Raw genomic sequence first — 5,924 nt, 5'->3', positions numbered from 1 at the left:
TTTTTTTGCCAGGGAAAAACTGCATGGTAGGACACGTGTGACACGTGATATTATTTAAGCAGACAGTGTCTTTTGCATTTGGACAACCGCCATTCATCATACCCCTAGATAAACGGACCATGTATGAAATTGAAACATGCTGAATTCATAGGGCTATAAATTAATTAGTTGCATTAAAATTGTCACTTAATTACTTCTTCAAAAACTCGGGCTCGTCCGGGATTTGAACCCGGAAACTTACGCACCCAAAGTAAGTATCATACCCCTAGACCAACGGAAGATGAGTGTAACTAATACATGCTCAACTCATAGGCCTACTCTGAAATTAGTTTCATTTAAATTGTCACTGAAATACTTATGCAAAAACTCGGGTCTGTCCGGGATTTGAACCCGTGACCACTCGCACCTTAAGCGAGTATCATACCAATAGACTAACGGACGATGTACGTAAATGAAACATGCTCAATTCAAAGGCCTACCCTGTAATTAGTTTCACTAAAATAGTCACTAAATTACTTCTGCAAAAACTGGGTTCCGTCCGGGATTTGAACCCGGGACCACTCGCACTCAAAGTAATTATTATACCCCTAGACCAACGGAACATGAGTGTAACTAATACATGCTCAATTCATAGGCCTACCCTGTAATTAGTTTCATTTAAATTGGCACTAAAATACTTATGCAAAAACTCGGGTCTGTCCGGGATTTGAACCCGGGACCACTCGCACCCAAAGCGAGTATCATACCCCTAGACCAACGGACCATGTATGTATTTGAAACATGCTCAATTTATAGGGCTACAAATTAGTTAGTTTCATTTAAATTGTCACTAAACAACTTATGCAAAAACTTGGGTCCGTCCGGGATTTGAACCCGGGACCACTCGCACCCAAAGCGAGTATCATACCCCTAGACCAACGGGCCATGTATGTATTTGAAACATGCTCAATTCATAGGGCTACAAATTAGTTAGTTTCATTTAAATAGTAACTAAATTACTTCTGCAAAAACTCAGGTCCGTCCGGGATTTGAACCCGTGACCACTCGCACCTTAAGCAAGTATCATACCAATAGACTAACGGACGATGTACGTGAATGAAACATGCTCAATTCAAAGGCCTACCCTGTAATTAGTTTCATTTAAATAGTCACTAAATTACTTCTGCAAAAACTGGGTTCCGTCCGGGATTTGAACCCGGGACCACTCGCACTCAAAGTAATTATTATACCCCTAGACCAACGGAACATGAGTGTAACTAATACATGCTCAACTCATAGGCCTACCCTGTAATTAGTTTCATTTAAATTGTCACTAAAATACTTATGCAAAAACTCGGGTCTGTCCGGGATTTGAACCCGGGACCACTCGCACCCAAAGCGAGTATCATACCCCTAGACCAACGGACCATGTATGTTTTTGAAACATGCTCAATTCATAGGGCTACAAATTAGTTAGTTTCATTTAAATTGTCACTAAAGTGACGTCTTACGGCGTTTGAAATAGTTTCTATGAGCAAGGACTTCCCAGTGCCTCCTGGACCAGAAACAAAGTGGCAGAAGGTACCATTTTTTCTCCGCCTTGGGCGAAGTGTTTCATGACTTTATCATAAACCCTCTTTTGGTCGGAGTTCAGTAACGCCACATTGTCAGAGACAACATCATCGAAATTTATTTCCATGGCAGCCTCGACATCTTACATAGCATTTTCAGTTTCTATGACAATTTCTTTGCCGTGGAAGGCATTTTCGTCGTCATCACTTTCCGGCTCCGATGTACTGTCTTTAGGTTTTTCGGAAGCTTTACGTTTCTTTTGAACTTCTTTCGAAACCGAGAATTTTTCATGGTACTCTCTCAAAGGTTGGATCTCAGGTAGAGAGGTTTTGAAAGCCTCGGCGTATGTTTGAAAGTCGCCTTACAATTCGGCTTCATCTCTCCACGATTTAAACAGAATGAGTAAAGCGTGACAATACTGCTCTTCTTCTTCCTTCGGTTCATGAATGTAGTGCTCTATGATGTACGGTTTCACTCTCCGTCTCATCAAACCCAGTCCCTTTTTTAACTCAATCACATTTTCATTTTTTTTCGCACACTCTATGTACTTGATGGAATCATAAAATCGTCCAAACTCGTACAAGCTCACGTTTTCCAGACTATCTGGTCGATTGGGGTATTTGTCGTCCACGAAACCCTTTTGGCAAGTTTCCTTGCTCGTGGGATCATTTTCTCTCAAGCGGGCAAGCTCCGCGAATCCTTTTAATACCTTGGATCGTTTTTCTTTTACATTCGTGTTAATGAATCGTGTGGTGTCGGACATTTGGTACAATTTTTGACCCATCATGAAGTCGAGCGCTTCGTAGATGCCGACAGATTTATTTGTTAGAGATTTTAACCCAAAAGCAAATAGATTTTAGAGAAACTATCGTGCCCCAACTCGGCGAAGGATCCATCCATTTCAGCCCTGTCACCTTTTGTCACGTACCCCGTGACGTATCTCGCCACTATCTCAGTGTCATCCGCGACAAATTGCACATCTATGTTGGCTTTCGAAGCCAAAAGCAATGCCGGGTTGTAGTCATTTATGAAAACTTCGTAAATCATACAGGCGTTTTTGACGTTTATTCACTTTTTGGTGGCGAGCTACTGATTCAGTGGAATTATAAGTCGCAACGTGTGTAACGTTCCGGGGGAAACCGTAACGACACACTTTCACTTCCTTGTTTCCACTCTTAACCTTTCGGTAAAAACTGGTACAGCATTTATGTGCTTGAAATTTTTTGACTAGACAGATACGAATAATCTCGAATAAACATTTTATTTTCGTTCAAGAGTCGAGAAAGGCGGTAGTCAGTTTCTGTTATTTTCCCAAAAGGTTTTTCGTCGTTTTAACGAAGCGAGCCATTGAAAATAAATGCACAAAGGTCATGTACTCTAGATTTTTGTCCCAATAGCTAGCTGGTTCAGCTTCAACACGCTTCATTTTGAAAGAAGCTAACAAATCCTTCGGGGGTTGAACATTCACCGGATGGATTGTATAGTGATCGTAAAGATCTTCAACTTCATCTTTTGAAAGCTTTGTTAACAATGCTTCTGGTTGCGTTACAATTCTGTAGGCGTCGTCTCGTGAGAGATTAGACCTGGAGGAACGTCAACTCCCAAACCATTAAGGAAACACCTACTTGGAACTTTTCCTTTCCCCAATTCTTTAGAACAGTAAGGACATAAGACCATGTCCATTTCTTTGAAGTTTGGATTTTTCAACAGCAATCCAGCTCTTAAAATGAGATAGGCAGGGTTTTCAAAAACTGAGGTGTTTGCCAGTTTTTCTACGGACCTTAAATCAGATTTTCTTAATAATCTAGCGCAACAATCGTAAGGAGTGTCGTGAAATTCATTTGTATCTCTCTCAGCTCTAGCAAATTGTTTACTGTAGAAAGCCAAGATTTCACTCTCGTCGAGACTAGGCCATGCATCGTTTTCGGTGCCTTTTGTCGCCTCGTTATCAGCATTCGAAATTTTTAAGCCACGTGTAGCAACAATTTTTCTCAATTCTGGTATAATTTTCCTGAGAGATTCATTATCTTCATGATCAATCTCGTCGGTCAACGTCGATAAAGCGTTTTCCAACGCTCTAACAGAGTAAATTTTGCTCATAATATTCCTAATCCCCGAGAAATGCGGAGCCAATTCTCTGAAGACTCTCAAGTAACTGTGGCATTCCTCGCTCTCGGAGCAATATGCGAAATGCCCAAGATACGAGCAGAGTTTAACCTCTAAATCTGAATCATCCGACGGCAACGCTACATTAGTTTTTTTGTAAAATTTATTTTTAAAGAAGCAAACATCAAAATCAGACCCAAAAAGGTTACTGAAAGCGCTCTCGCTCGCGTTTTCTGCCATGTTGATGAAAGCTTTGACGTCAAAAAAGGCAGGTTCTCTAACGTTGCAAATGTCGCTGCATTCCCAATACGAACATTTTGCCTTCGTTTCAATTAATCCAGATTCGTTAATGACGATGTTCGCCTTTGGAAGTTTCTCTTTGGAAACGTCTTCTACTTCGTTGAAAATATTTGTGACAACGCCCAATTCATTCACTTGTAAGAAACGTTCAATGACAAAGCACCGATTGGTCCATTTATGTCGAGGAAGTTGCCATTTTCATCAAACCATAATTCATTACTTTGTTCCACGCTATGGCACTTTTCTCTTCCATGTTGGCATTTGTTATCAGATTAAATAGGGCCGACCATTGATTTATTTACTAAAATTGAAGTCAGCATAGAGTGCTTCATTATTCGTTAACATATTTTCCTTTATCAACTTAACGTTGAAGTAATTAATTTTATATTTACTTGACTTTAAAACCCTTTTCCTCTAAATTTTGGTCAGAACCAAGGGATAATAGGTGCCAAAGAATGCTTATCACTGGATTTAAACTTCTATTTCTTTAATTTCGAATATGATAAGGTGTAAATTTCAAATAAGTGTATTAATTATTCTTTTGTTTTGTCAATAGTTCTTTTATTGATTTAAAAAATTATAATGAAAAGAAAAAAAAATAAATGATTATCATTGAGAAAAAATCAATCTTGGATATCCACCCTGCAGGAAAATCATGATTTTATTAAAGATTGCCATAGACTAAAGCTGAATTATCAAACAATTATGCACACTTCTGTTAGAAAATTCAGTGAATAATTCTTAAAAGGTTGTTAAAGGCTACATATCAATTTTCTATTTACATTGTTTAAATATAATCAAAATAATCTATGCAACTTAAACCAAATTCTTCTGTTAATTAATTTTATATATTTTTCCTAAGTTTCAAAAGCTGATTTTCTATAAGCTTAACAAATGACTAAAAAAATATAACTACTTTGTTAATTTACGTATAAGTGCAATGCAAATTTTAGTATTTCTAATCGTAACTCTTGTTTTTGAAAAGGGAAGATAGTATTTTTATGAAAAATCAATTAGCAACCGGCACCTCACGTGATTTTTTTCAGTCATTACGGCACACACTGTTGCCAAGGAGAGGGAAACTCAAAGCATGTGCAGGAAAATTTATATAAAGTGTTGATCGCCAATTGTTTTTCATAAAAATACAGTCGTTCTTTCTGAAAAATAAGAGTTAGGCTTTGAGCGAAAATTTTTGGAAGTTTGAAAAATTTTATATAATTAAATGGTATAAGTTTTATTGATGATTTTGATGTTATTTTAGTTTGTCTGACCATTTTAGTCTCTTTTTTAAAGATATAAAATCATTTTTTTGTGTATTAAGAATCCCTCTGGTAGAACCTGTAGTTTAAGTAACTTACGCATTCATTTCCTTCTCCAATTGATGTAGGAGCATCTCCTCTTCTGCGGCCTCCTCCGCCACCTGCGGGCCCGCGGCCTCCACCACGACCTGCTGCCCCGCGGTCTCCACCACGGCTGCGGCCTCCACCACGACCTGCGGCCCCGCGGCCTCCACCGCCGCCTGCGGCCCCACTGCTAGTTGGCTCCGTGGGCCTGTTATTAATAATTAAACTTTAGAGTACGATTAGCATTTGAAAATTTATAAGTTCATGGGACTCTCAGTAAGTCTATAGCATTACGAAGCCTCTCATACTTATGGAACATATAAACTTATGCCTTAAGCAACAAATAAAGTACATACATATCGCCCAAAATATAATCCACTCATTGAACTTTTCAATAAATTGCATTCTTGGTTTAATTAGGTGGAGATTTTAATTGTATCAACCGTGGTACTTTTGTCAATATTTTAGAAGGATCCGTAATCAGTAATAATGTCTGTACGGAATAGATATTATCATTATTATTTACAACAATCGAGCGAGGCGTTTGTTGGCCCAGTATTTCAAAGAGGAAATGGGTTAGGATCTATATTTAAGAGTTTAGTTCGCTTCATAACACCCATACTC

At 38.5% G+C, this 5,924-nt stretch overlaps 3 non-coding genes across 3 annotated transcripts; all 3 read right to left on the bottom strand.

Moving 5' to 3' along the window:
• Nucleotides 1-691: 691 nt before the first annotated feature.
• Nucleotides 692-763, bottom strand: TRNAP-UGG (transfer RNA proline (anticodon UGG)). Its single transcript has one exon. It is a non-coding gene; the product is annotated as a tRNA-Pro (tRNA).
• An 89-nt stretch (nt 764-852) lies between these two features.
• Nucleotides 853-924, bottom strand: TRNAP-UGG (transfer RNA proline (anticodon UGG)). Its single transcript has one exon. It is a non-coding gene; the product is annotated as a tRNA-Pro (tRNA).
• A 411-nt stretch (nt 925-1,335) lies between these two features.
• Nucleotides 1,336-1,407, bottom strand: TRNAP-UGG (transfer RNA proline (anticodon UGG)). Its single transcript has one exon. It is a non-coding gene; the product is annotated as a tRNA-Pro (tRNA).
• Nucleotides 1,408-5,924: the final 4,517 nt, after the last annotated feature.

Source organism: Phalangium opilio, unplaced genomic scaffold, assembly GCF_054372755.1.
Source record: "Phalangium opilio isolate 3A_F unplaced genomic scaffold, DU_Popi_V2 ptg000106l_1, whole genome shotgun sequence".
Lineage (NCBI taxonomy): Eukaryota > Metazoa > Arthropoda > Arachnida > Opiliones > Phalangiidae > Phalangium > Phalangium opilio.
Note: the sequence above shows the minus strand (reverse complement) of the source record. Positions and strands in the feature narration are given on the sequence as shown.